General features: G+C 43.2%; 1 protein-coding gene across 2 annotated transcripts in view; it reads right to left on the reverse strand.

The window, feature by feature from the left end:
- APPL2 (adaptor protein, phosphotyrosine interacting with PH domain and leucine zipper 2) overlaps positions 1–12,793 on the reverse strand; it is an 80,052-nt gene that overhangs the window by 56,846 nt on the left and 10,413 nt on the right. Inside the window, exon 2 of one of the 2 annotated variants that reach the window (XM_069491616.1) lies at positions 2,378–2,458. The exons of the other annotated variant lie outside the window; for it this stretch is intronic. The gene's annotated coding sequence lies outside the window, so the exon portion shown is untranslated. The remainder of the gene's footprint in view (positions 1–2,377; positions 2,459–12,793) is intronic. 2 annotated transcript variants of the gene reach the window in all.

Below are 12,793 nucleotides of genomic sequence, written 5' to 3' on the forward strand. Positions count from 1 at the left end.
TATGATATTAGAAGTATATTAAGAATAGCTTATGATTTAAGAATTCCTGAGATGTCCTAGGAATTCTGATTTCTTGTTCCCAAATCCCAGACTGATACCTGTTGGGAATTTGGAAACACTAGTGGGTGTGTTGGCTAAACTAAGACCTTCTCTAAGTTGCTTGAGGTTGATTTCTTCTGTCATTTCTCCGTTCACCTATGGGACCTGGTACAGGCTTTTATTCACACTTATGCCATTGTCTTATTTATTTCATGTGACTCTCTCTTTATCTTTTTTTTTTTTTTTTTTTTTTTTGAGACAGGGTCTGATTGTGTCCCCCAGGCTAGAGTACAGTGGTGTCATCAGGGTTCACAACAACCTCAAACTTGGGCTCAAGTGATCCTCCTGCCTCAGCCTCCTGAGTAGCTGGGACTACAGGCACATTCCACCACGCCCAACTAATTTTTCTATTTTTTTGTAGAGATGGATTCTCACTATGTTGCTCAGACTGGCGTGACTTTTGGAGGTGGAAGCAGGAGGATCACTTGAGGCCAGGAGTTTGAGACCAGCCTGGGCAACATAGTGAGACCCCATCTCTACAAAAAATTAGTCAAGTATACATGTATTTCCAGCTACTAAGGAGGCTGAGACAGGAGGATCACTTGAATCCAGGAGTTGGAGGCTGCAGTGAGCTATGATGACACAACTGCACTCCAGTCCAGGCAATAGAGAGAGACTCTGTCTCGAAAAAAAAGGAGGGAATAACAATTTGGGGGGGGGGTGTCAATGGTCTCCACCACAATTCCTAGGATGAGTTAGTTAGAAAAGATTTTCTTTAAAATATGTTTAGGTTAATGGAATAGACCGGGAAAAACGGAAGAGAAGGAAAAATAGAAGAGGACACAATGATAAACAGAGAAGCAGTTCTGAGAAAAAGTCAGAGAGGGATATTCTCAGAGTTCTGAAGCCCTGGGCTCAGTTTGTTATCACCTCCTTGTGACTCTTGTTAGCAATTAAGACCCGACTTTCCATTTGAACTCATAAAACAAGACAAAGTTTAGGAAAATAATGTTTCATCCATAAGGTCACTGACTTTAAACGCCTTCAAAATTAGCAATTAGGCCCTCTGCCACCAGTGACTTTCAAAGTGGGAATAATCAGAGCCTGGAAACACTCCAGAGGATTCATACTCTGCCCTCATAACTTTTGGTCATTAATCAAGAAACTTGGAAGTAGCTTGAATATCCTTAAATTTGAAACCCTGGGTTCGTAGAAAAGAATGCTAAGAATAATTAAGGGATCAGGAGGAAAGTATAGCATCATAGAAAGATCACTGACTGGCTTTGGAGTTAGACATCCCTGCATTCGAGCTGGGCATAGCAGTTTGCTAGCCATGAGATTCTGGGCAAGAAAGGTTAAATAACCTTTTTGAACCTCTGTTCACTTCTCTGTGATACGGGCATGATAATACCAACCATGTCCTGTTTACACAGGTACCTACCTATGTGTCTGTATTAATCAGGATTCTTTCAGTTGCAAATGACAGAAACCCAACTCCAACTGGCTTAAGAGAAAGGAGAGACTGGGAGGTGGTAGTGCTGGGTAGGGCAGTTTGGACTTTTTGGACTGTGTAACCAGGAAGGGCAGAAGTGAAGCTGGAACTGCCTGGAATTAGGAACTCAGAGCCCTTGGGCTCTTTCTCCACTGCTCATGCAAACACTTCTCTTCACCTTAGCTTCGTTCTCTCAGACTTAAGTTTTGGTGTTGCCAAAACCATGTCAGCGGGCAGCTGCAGGCTCAGAGAGAGGAAAAGGACATTTCCTGGCTTCGGTTTGAAAAATCCTAGGAAAGGACTCTGATTATTTTGGCTTCAGATGCCTACCTGCCAACTCCTTGGACCATTAGCTCTGTGTGTGCATGTGTATGTAGACACCACCGGGTACCATGAGGGTCAGCCTAGGTCGGGGCCACACCCCTGAAGCCAGGGGCATCCGTTACCAGAAGGGGGATGGGGAGAGATACTGCACAGACCCAAACATGCCACATCTACCCATGTCTTGGTCTCAGTCAACCCATCCTTCCTCCCTCACTTACCCAAACCCCCTTCCTCCCACTCCACATCCCAGTGGAAGGCACCGCCCAGAGGCTGAGGCCAGAAATCTGGAAGCCAAGCTATATTCCTCCCTCTTGCTTAGCTCCCACTTGCCAGGAATCACCAAGCTCTAGGACTCTGCCTGCTAACTCCTCACACGTCTGTCCCTTTCTCTCTGTTCCCTCTGTCCCTTCTCTAGCAGAGACCTCACCATCTTTGCTGTGCTACCCATGATGTATCTCTCTCTCCCTCTGCTGTAACTTCCACACTCTGATGACAGTTATTTTCCCCAAATGATAGTCTTACCGTGTGTCTTCCCTGCTCAAGATTTTTGAATGGCTCCCCATCAAGGCCAGCTCCCTAATTTGTGGGACGCAGCGCAAGATGCTGAGAAAGCAAGGGAAAAGTGCCATTAGATATACTGAAATATAAAGCTTTTTCCTTTTTTCATAGTCTCTCTCTCAACTTGTCATGGTGTTTTATTTACTAATTTGTGTGGTTCTGAGTAAAGAAAAATGCAAATTATAAATTATTAGCATTAACTTGACTGTTCACCTTTATATTGTGCAAGCCGATTTTCAATGAAAATATAAGAGCATTTAGTTCTTATGTGGAATCACTGGAGTTACGCAATTGGGAATTTGCAGCCCATTGTATTTCCTTCTTACCAGAATGGTGGAAATGCTGCACAAAACTAACCCAGCTATTTTACGGTACTTCACTTCTTGATACACACACGATCTCTCAAGACTCAATGGGAGGTGGCGGCTCCCACATCATGCTTTCCTTGTGCTTTCTTTGAGTCTTGCTGAAGTCCCACAAACAGTAAGTCCACTGGAATTCTGTGCTTGTGGGGCATCATGAACACTACATGCAAATGCAGAGGCAAGAAAATGTGAACATGCCCGTTGCATACATCTCTGCTCACGTGCTCTGCTATCCCATTGGGTTTCACCTATGAAGCTCAAGTTCTGAGATAAAATTATTAAGAATGTTTAGGTCTTCCCTAGGAATATTAGAAAAAAATTATTAGGAATTTTAAGACTGTTGACAGCAGAGCATTAAAGCAAGCACGGGGCCCTTCTGAGTGTGGGGGCCTTGTGCAACTGCGCAGGTCTCATGCCCTGGAAGCTAGAGGAGTTCAAGCTGCTTCAAATGAAAGACTGGCCCCTTTACAGGCAGGCCTAAGCCTCGTTTCTTTCCTTTCTCCATTCACTCTCCCACTTTCTGTGCCCCCAAAAAGTTTTTGCTCCTGCAGATACAAGCAACTTGCAGTTTTCTCTCTCACTGTTCTCAATGCCTGAAATGCCTGTGAATCTCTGCTCATCCTAAGTGTCCAGTGTTTGAAGGCTGCCTCCTCTGCAAAGACTGCCTCGACTCTCCCAGAGTGACAGATGCTCTTCTGTGCCTCCCTGCACTTGGACGCAGCCCGTGGTCATTAGACATTGCATTGCCAGGGCTTGTGTGTCTATCTCCCCAAGACTAGAAGCTCCTCGAGGGCAGGAACCATCTCTTTTCTCTTTTGAATTCTCAGTGTCTAGTAGAGTATCTAGCAAATGATAGGTGCTCACTCAATAAAATGTTTGTAAATGGAATGAACAATGAAACAATGCCTGGCATACAGTAGGTATTCATTCATTAACTGAGTCTTTCAAAAATATCCACTGAGGACCTACTATGGCATGAGATCTGTGTCATGTCAGTCCTTCCCTCCTTCACCAAGTATTTACTGAGTGTCTGCTGTGCGTCAGGGCTTATGCTAGGAGCTGGGAACACATCAGTGAACAGACAGGCAGAGTCCCTTCCTTTCATGATCTTACATTCTAGTTGCCTCTCAGTAAATGTCATTTCACTTCCTTTCCTCTTTACTGTGCCTCCCACGAGTAACCAGATCAAGTCATACATATTTTAAGACTTTCTCTGCTTCCTCCTTCTGCTCAGGATTCTCTTTCTCTGTTCCATTCTCAGGTACCAAGAGATGGATGCTTGATCTTGCCAGAGTTGTTTTTTCCCCAACCGCCGCAGAGATCAACATGGAATGAACATGAAATCAGCCCATCAGCCCCTGCACCAGCTCCTGTGCCAGCTTGGGGCTTCTGTCTAAATTCTCCCAGGTCATTCATCTTGGGTGCAAGAAAGTCACCAAAGCTCGACTACTGTTTTCAATCTCTTCCCCTCATCCAATTGCTTCTCTCACAAGTTTTTGCTTTATTTCCTTGTAACACATACCATATCTGGTCATCAGAACTGGATGTGTCTCATTTGGAGCACAGCTGATTACAGAGCTCAGCTCAGGCTGACCAGAGAGAACAGAATTGCTGTTTGATGCTTGAATTCTTGGTGACATAGGCCTTTTTTCCATCCCCCGCTTTCTGCTCCCCAACCCTCAACCCATCGATCTTCTGCTCTTGTGTAATTTCAAAGTGTTCTCCAGTGGAGAAGAATGTCACGAAGGCCTCCTTTATAGAAGGACGCTTATTCACACATAGCTTATTCTTCCTTAATGTTCTCCCAGCTGGGGTGAAATTTTTCATGCTTAATCATGACTAAAAGAAGAAATATTTTGGAAAGTCTGGGCAAGCTCACTTCAGAAACTATTTAGGATTTAGAGAATCAAGTTGTAAAAACGTTTTAGGTGAAGAGGTTGCATGAGGGTCATAATTAATTTCTACACGCCTCTGTTACGTGCTAGGCGCTGTTGAACAGTTTGGGTCCCTCCAGGGTATGTCAGAGGCTGGACTGGCCATGTCAACTGCCTCTGCCACGAATTACACTTCATTCATTGAAATGATTCCAGTGAGCTCTGGCACACTGGAAGTGGGAGTGGGTTACTGGATCAGATGACCGCTTGAAATCCTTCCCAACCCACAGATAGGTTTCCATGGAATTCTTGTTTCCGAATAAAGTACTGTTAAATCATGATTTTGAGACACTATTGAGGTTTTAGCTCTTAGTCACAGCACTTTGAGTCATTCTGCTTACCCAGAAGGTCACTGAAGATTGAAATGAGTCAGATGGAATTGTCCATCTCTGCTTGCAGATTGTCCTAAAGCAACTTGACCTATCCGGCACAACATTTTGGAATGCTTGGGATGAAATGATAATAATAATAATAACAGCAGTCCTAGACAGCGATAGCTGCTGTAAATGAAGGCCTAATCTATGTTAGATGTTGTGTTAGATGCCTATATATAATGGAGGAGGCAAGATGGATATTATTCTTGTTGTGTGTAGTAGGTAACAGAGGCCCACATCGCTAGTTTAGAAGCAGAACTGCGATTTGGACCAACATCTAGCTCACTCCCATGCATGTGCTTTGCACACCACACTGCACTGCCTTCCTGCACCAAAAATGTGATTCTATACCCAGATCACGCTTTCTGGGATACTATGTAATTGAAGAAAATTCCAGTTCTGCCAGCCCAGGGAACAATGGAAATGTGTGGCGAAGAAGGACTCTTCTCGTCAAAAGATCCCTTTGATCTAGCATTTTTAGGAACAGGGTGTTTTTTTCTCTTATCCCTGAATTGTCACTTTGTTATTTAAAAAAAGACTTTCTTGAGGAGGGTCAGAAAATCTTGGGGAAAAAAGCGCCTTTGTTCTTCTTTACCTTATTCAGCAGAGTAGACAGAACATAACTAATTCTATTCTTGATGTGTCAAGGCCATTTTTATAAGCATGAACTGCGATTCTCCAACATGAACAGTGTTATCCCCAGAGCTATGATAGGCTGCCTACAGGGGGCTTTTGCCTCTATATTAACTGGCATGAATTACTTTTTTTTTTTCTTTCTGTTCTGAGGGATGTCCCTCAAAATCCTGCTCCATCATTTTCCCTGGAGGTCTTTTCTGATCCTATGGTGGGATGCTTATCATTTAAGCCCTCCTCCCAGCCCTTTACATATTTCCATATGGCACGTGGCACCTTGCCCTCTAAGGATCTGTTTATAGATGAGTGAGTCCCTGCACCTGACTGCACCGTCCTGGAGGGCCTCACTCACTCTGACTTTGGTTCCACAGCTGAAGTCGTTTTAGGCTGTGGGCAGACCTGCCGAGCTCTGCCTATGTGGTGAGGCCCCACTCAATCCCATACTCTCTCCTCTCTCACCACCCCTCCCCAGCTGACTCATGAGAAGTGAGTTTCTCTCGCTTCTGGGTCTCTGCAGAGAGGGCAGCAGACCAGTTCCTTACCAGCTCCCTTCTCTCCCTGGGGTGTACTCAAGGGTCACCTTGCTGACCACAGAATTCCATTCCCTGATAACCTGGCATTTGCAACATTGGTGCTCAATGGATTTGCAAGTAAAGCTCTCCGGTGGGCGGAGGAAGGCTCGTTCCTCAGCCTCTCCCTGCAGCAGGGGTCCAGTAGTGGTTAATGCGTGGGCTTGGAGGGAAGTCAGTCCTACCTTTGGACCTGCTTTGATCACTTACTAGCTCTTTACTTAGCATCGCCAACGTGATGATTAAAGTCCCTACTTTTGGCCGTGGAACCAGAGTCAGATATAATGACATGGGCACATGGGAACCATAGAGCCAGTTTCACATTTGAATGTTGGTGAGTCAAACACCCCAAATTCGTATGTAATATGAAAGGCATTCAGGAAAAGATGATTTATACATTTTACTACTGTGACCTCAACATATTAAAAAAGTAATTAATTCCCTTTTATTCTCTATCGTATAAACACTGATTCAAGAAAAACATATTGAGAGACTACTGTGTACATGGGCTGTGCTGAGTTAGGACTGGGACTCACTGTGGAGCGAGGCCCTCCAGGACGGTGCAGTCAGGAGCAGAGACCCATCTAGAAACAGATCTGTAGATTTTGACAAGGATTAAGTAAAACAGTGCACGTGAAGCATAGTATAGCATCTGGCACACAGTAAGCATTCAATAACAAAAGCTACTAATTTATGCCCAAGAGGTAGGGAGAGGGAGATTGGTGATATTAATAAATTTAATTTTTCAATTTAGAGATTCCAGATATGACTTATCTAAGTGGAAGTTTTTTCATTATAAAACATTAAGACATATAAAACACCCTGAGTAGGAAGCAGAATAACCCAATACAGTATCAGGATTAGGTTCAGCTGTTAGTAACAGAGTCCTCCCACCCCTACCTCCCAAATAATTATGACTTAAACAACAGGAGTTTCTGTTTGACATAAATGGCCAGAATTGGAAGTCTAGGGCTGATATGGTAGCGTTTCTCCATGAGGTCCTCAGGGATATAGGTTTTCTCTGTCTTTATGCTCTACCATATGGGTTCTCATTGTGGGTTACTTCATGGTCCAAGAGGGCTGCTCACCTCCAGCCCTGGAATCTATATTTCAGGAAGTCAGAAGTAGAAAGGGGCAAAGAAGAAATAGTAAATGGTATTTGCCAGCTCTCTTTTCAGAAGGATTTCTAAAGCTGCCACATGGCACTTGCACTTGCATCCTTTTGGCCAGAATTGAGTCACATGGCCATTCTTCACTGCAAAGGAGGCTGGGAAATTTGCTTTTTATTTTGCATTGCCATGTGCCCAGCCCCAAACCAAGAGTTCTATTATAATGAATGAAAGGAAAAAGGATTATTGAAAACAGTCTCTGCCACACAAACCCATCCACTTCTCATGAAATTCATTACACTCAGGGAACTTAAGTGAGGTCCCTAAAACCTCACTGTTTTCCTTTTAATCAACAATAATGGGACCCAATATTATGCCTGGCACTGATACAATGTAATAAATCTAGGCATGGGGGATACAAAGATAAACAAGGAACAGTTTCTCCCCAAATAAAAATAGTATAATGGTGTACGTGCTATACCAGTGGTCCTTACAAGGAGTTATTGGATATGAAGGAAGGGATGATTACACCTTCTGGAGGGTCACAGAGGATCGTCTGGGAAAGCCTTATAGAGAACAACTTTTGTTTGGGACCTTGGTGGATAAATAGGACTTTCTTAGAAATGAGCAGATACTATACAAGTCAAAAATCAACTGCTGGGTGCATTCCCAGCTGTAGGCAAGAGATTCAAGCAAAGGATTAGGGAGAATTGGAGGGGGAATATCCTTTGCCTCCCCCAACTTTTGCACATCCAAGGAACCAGAAAGAAAGTATGGAATACAATGGTTATTTCTCAATTTCAAAGATGAAAACGTGGCTAGACTACTTATAGCCATGGTCGAAGTTTTTCATCTGCAATATTGGATATTTTTCATGCTGCAGAATAGCTCTAGCATAAAGTTAATAGGGCAGAGAGCCCCTTTTCAGAGGCAGCTTAACCACATTGTACTGTAGGATTAGCTGATGTATGCATGATAGGAAATTCCTGCTAAAGTAGTAAAAAAAAATCTCATTGAGAGAGTAACCAGAGCTCCTAGAAGAAAGCTTTAATGATAGCAATAAAAGCAACTTCACCTAGTTTATTACTACAAACGGGGAAATGAAATGATTAAGTTAAATGGCCTTCCAAACTCATGGGACATTATTATCGAAAGGAACTCAGATTGTCTCATTCCTGGAAATGTTTGGTTTCCTCAGTTATTAAGCCTCTTTTGCATACAGACATAGTTATGTTCTGTGTTGCATACATGTAAAGTTTCAAATGACAATTTGTTTTCTGTTTTGCCCCACCATACATGCATTCTAATATAAGTTCATACATACAGCCTGAAAAAACTTAAGAGCTGACTGTGACAAATGTCTCGATAGGCCTTTCATTGTGCAGCTAGGTAACAATTTAAACAGCATAGACAGTGATGTTACAAAACCAAAATTATAGATGTAGAAGCCATCACATGTCAAAACTGGGTGCAAAATATTTGAAGATGCTGCTTTCTACAGGAACATGGAATAACTCCAGAATGCAGAGAAGAAGAGAAAACCTATCCAGCCATCCAGGGCACTGCTGAGTCTGTGTCCTGTACCTTCCTGGGGTTGCACTGAGAGCCTTGGAGAAACCTGGAGCACATCCAAGGGAAAAACACCAGGTCCGTGTACAAAATATGCTACTCTCAGCAGGAAAAATAAGGGCAAAATAAAATTATGTAAAAGTAGGGGCTGCTTTAGTCTGCTTTGTTGCACCTTAGGGAGGGTTTTTCTAATGCTAATAAACTTGAATGGCCCATTTTGAAATAATTTCACTATGTAATTTTCAAGGAAATGCCATTAAAGTTTCACAGACAATAAATAATAGTCATCTTTAACTTGTAAAACTTCTTGTTGCCCAGTGGTTTTATATTTTATTAGGTCATTAATGTGAAATATGTGACTTTGAATCAGAAGCTTAGTTTATTATGTCTCAAACAAGAAGCAGTACAATTAATCAAAATATGCATCTAAAATATCAACACAGTGTTGCCATCTTAATGGTAGCTTGCTTATGCCAGCAGTGAAGCAGCCTGGAGAGTGAGTGGCGATGAAATTGCCAAAGGCGTTTTCCACAGCTTGTTGAGAATTGAATATTTTCCTTTGCAAGAAGTGGTCCAAAGTCTGGAAGAAGCGGTAGTCAGTTGATGCAAGGTCTGGTGAATACAGTGGATGACAGAGACTTTCCAAGTCCAGCCTCTGTAGTTTGAGCAGCGTTGTTTGTGTGACATGTGGTCGAGTGTTGTCTTGCAAGAGGATTGGCCTGTCTCTATTGACCAATCTCAGCTGCTTAATCACAAGCATCCTTGTCATTTCATCCAATGGGTTGCAGTAGACATCTGCTGTAATTGATTGACCAGGTTTCATGAAGCTGTAGTGGATGCTAGTGCTGGACCACCAAACACACACCATTAGCTTTGTGTTTTGGCACTTCATCTTTATCCAACCATTGTGCTGAATGCTTGTGATTGTCAAAAAGAATCCATTTTTCATCACGAGTAACAATATGGTGTAGAAATGGTTCACCTTTATGTTGTGACAGGCAAGCTTTGAGACAATTTCTCTTCTTTTTTTTTTTTGGAAACAGTCTTGCTCTGTTGCCCCAACTAAAATGCAGTGGCATCATCATAGCTCACCGCAACCTCAAACTCGGCTCAAGTGATCCTCCTGCCTCAGTCTCCTGAGTAGCTGGGACTGCAGGCATGTGCCACCATGCCCGGCTACTTTTTCTAGTTTTGTAGAGATGGAGCCTTGCTCTTGCTCAGGTCTCGAACTCTTGATCTGAAGCGATCCTCCTACCTCAGCCTCCCAGAGTGCTAGGATGACAGGTGTGAGCCACCACGCTCGACCACGATTTCTCTTCTGACGCTCATTTAATTCATGTCACCCATCTATCCAGCTTCCTTACTTTGCCAGTTTGCTTCAGATGGTCCAATATTGTTGGAATAGTAACATCAAACCTTGCTGCTAATTCATGCATAGGTTAAGATGGATTCGCTTCCACTACAGCTTTCAGCTCATTGTTTTCCACCTTGGGCTCAGGTTGCCCACGTGGCTCATTTTCAAAATTAAAATCACCAGAAGGGAACTTCTCAAACCATTGACGCACTGTGTGTTCATTAGCCACATCCTTTCCCAACACTTTGTTGATATTTCAAGCTGTGCTGAATTAGTTCCACAACAGAACTCATATTTGAAAATAACACGACTTTTTGATTTATCCGTGGTTTCACAAAAATTGCTCTAAAAAAAATTTGAAAGATAATCACAAGCCAAACCATGTGTTTGAAAGAGTGAGGATGTACTTTCACAATAAAAATAAAACAAGAAGTGTCAAAGTGAAATGTCAGAGATATCAACTGTCGAACTTAGTACTTAAGGGAATCAGACATTTCATACTTAACAACCCACATGGCTTAATGCTTTTTCTCTATCTTTTTTATTTTTACATTTAATGCCCTCTGCTTTGGTATTTTTGAGGGAAAGGTTGTCATTTCATAAGTCAGATACAGTTTTGCTCTCACCTTTTTAGACTTTCATGTCCTGGGAACTTTGTTTTTGACTTCTAAGAACCCATCAACCTTGTGGCCAGGGTCGTCCTCCACCTGGGCTCTGCCTAGGTTTCTGGTATAAGAGGTTTCAAGGTGGGGTCCTCACTTAGCATGAGGGACTATGTAGCACTAAGCATGCAGATCCTGGGTTTGAATAATGTCACTGCCACTTTGTAGCTATGTGACTTTGGCTAAGTTACTTAACCATTGTGTGCCTCAGTGGCCTTATTGTAAAGTAGGGGTAACAAGGGTACCTACCCCATAAGGTGATTGAGAATATTAAATGATTGCCTAGCACATAGTGCTCGGTGAAATGTTAGCTAGTATCATTATTGCTTTTTAATGCCCCAGCAAGATATTTATGTTTGTCGCAAATGTTTCCTTAAAAATCTTCTTTAATATAATGTGTCCTGAGTGGGGAATCTGGTTATTGAAGTTGAAAGATCTTGGTTTGAGGCTTAGCATTGCCACATTCTAAATGTGTGACTTGGGGCAAAATATTCATAAATAATTCCCCTGGGCCTCCATTTTCTCAACTGTGAAATGTGCAGGGAATGGAGAACTGGATACTTTCTCATTCATTCATTTAACAAGTATTTGTCGATCCCTTAACATTCATCTCCAAAATGTATGGGATTGCTGTGAGCATTGTGCATAGACTTGCTATCATCCCGGGCATTATTTTTGCAAATGGAGCTGTTTATCAGGGGTTCTCCCATACCACGTTTTTCTCGCGCAGATGAGCAGCGGATTCGGGATCTCCTTGGGAATCTGGTAGACACAGAGGAGCCTCTGCACACACAGATGTGCACACAGGCCAGACAGAATTTGGGCACAACCAAGGGGCTGGATGACAATTTTGTAGTCCATTCATGGACTCTCTGTGGCCCTAAGAGCAAGTCACAGACTGAAAATTGTGCCACTCAAATCCTGCCCAACTGGGTGTCCCAGGAGTCAGTTGGGAAAGGGAGATGGTAGCAGCCACCCATTTGAAGGTCCCCTGGATAAAACACTAACTTGGGCAGAAACGTCTGTGTCAGCCAGTTGGCAACTCCTGCTACAAGTAGTGACACTGGGGAATGAAAACTTTTTAAAAATGTGAAGTAGATTATCCTACTCCCCTGTTCAAACCCTCCCACATTTCCCCATTCCACATACTGAGAAATCCAAAGTCCTTGCATGGCCTGCCGGGCTCCCCCTGTTCTGGCCCCTGCCCCTCTCACTTCACTCCAACAATGCCACCCTTTTGGCTGTTTCCAGAAACTTCCAGCTGGTTCCTTTTCCTTCTGTTTGAGGCTGTCTTACCCTAGATCTTCTCCTGGAGGCTCTGCTTGTGACTCAGGTCTCAGGTCACTGCCCACTGAATGTAACGGAGCTCCCTGACACTCTATCATTAATGTTGCTTATATTCCTGGCATTTATCACCCTTGCAGTTTTCTTGTTCACATATATGTTTATTATCAATTTCAAACCCAAAGGATGTCCTTCCCATGAGAGTGGGTGCGATCTTGTCTGTCTTGTCCCCTGCTGTATCCTCAGGGGTGAGCAGAGTACCTAGCACACAGTTGGCGCACAATAAAAAGTGATCAGTTAAATGATGAATAAAGACATGAGTGAGTGTGGACAGCAGTAGGGAAACCTGCCTTGCTCTCCATCCTCGTAGCATGCTGTTAACAGAAGAGGTGGCTTGGGAGTGAGGAAATGCCACTGTGAGGCTCTGAGACGCGCCTCGGCATCTGGGTGATGTGGTGCAGTGACGTCTGGTAAGTTCTTACAAGTACTGTGCGCTAACCGATTGCACCACTGCAGCTATGGGGAAG

The sequence above is a fragment of the Eulemur rufifrons genome, chromosome 16 (genome assembly GCF_041146395.1).
Source record: "Eulemur rufifrons isolate Redbay chromosome 16, OSU_ERuf_1, whole genome shotgun sequence".
NCBI classification, from domain to species: domain Eukaryota; kingdom Metazoa; phylum Chordata; class Mammalia; order Primates; family Lemuridae; genus Eulemur; species Eulemur rufifrons.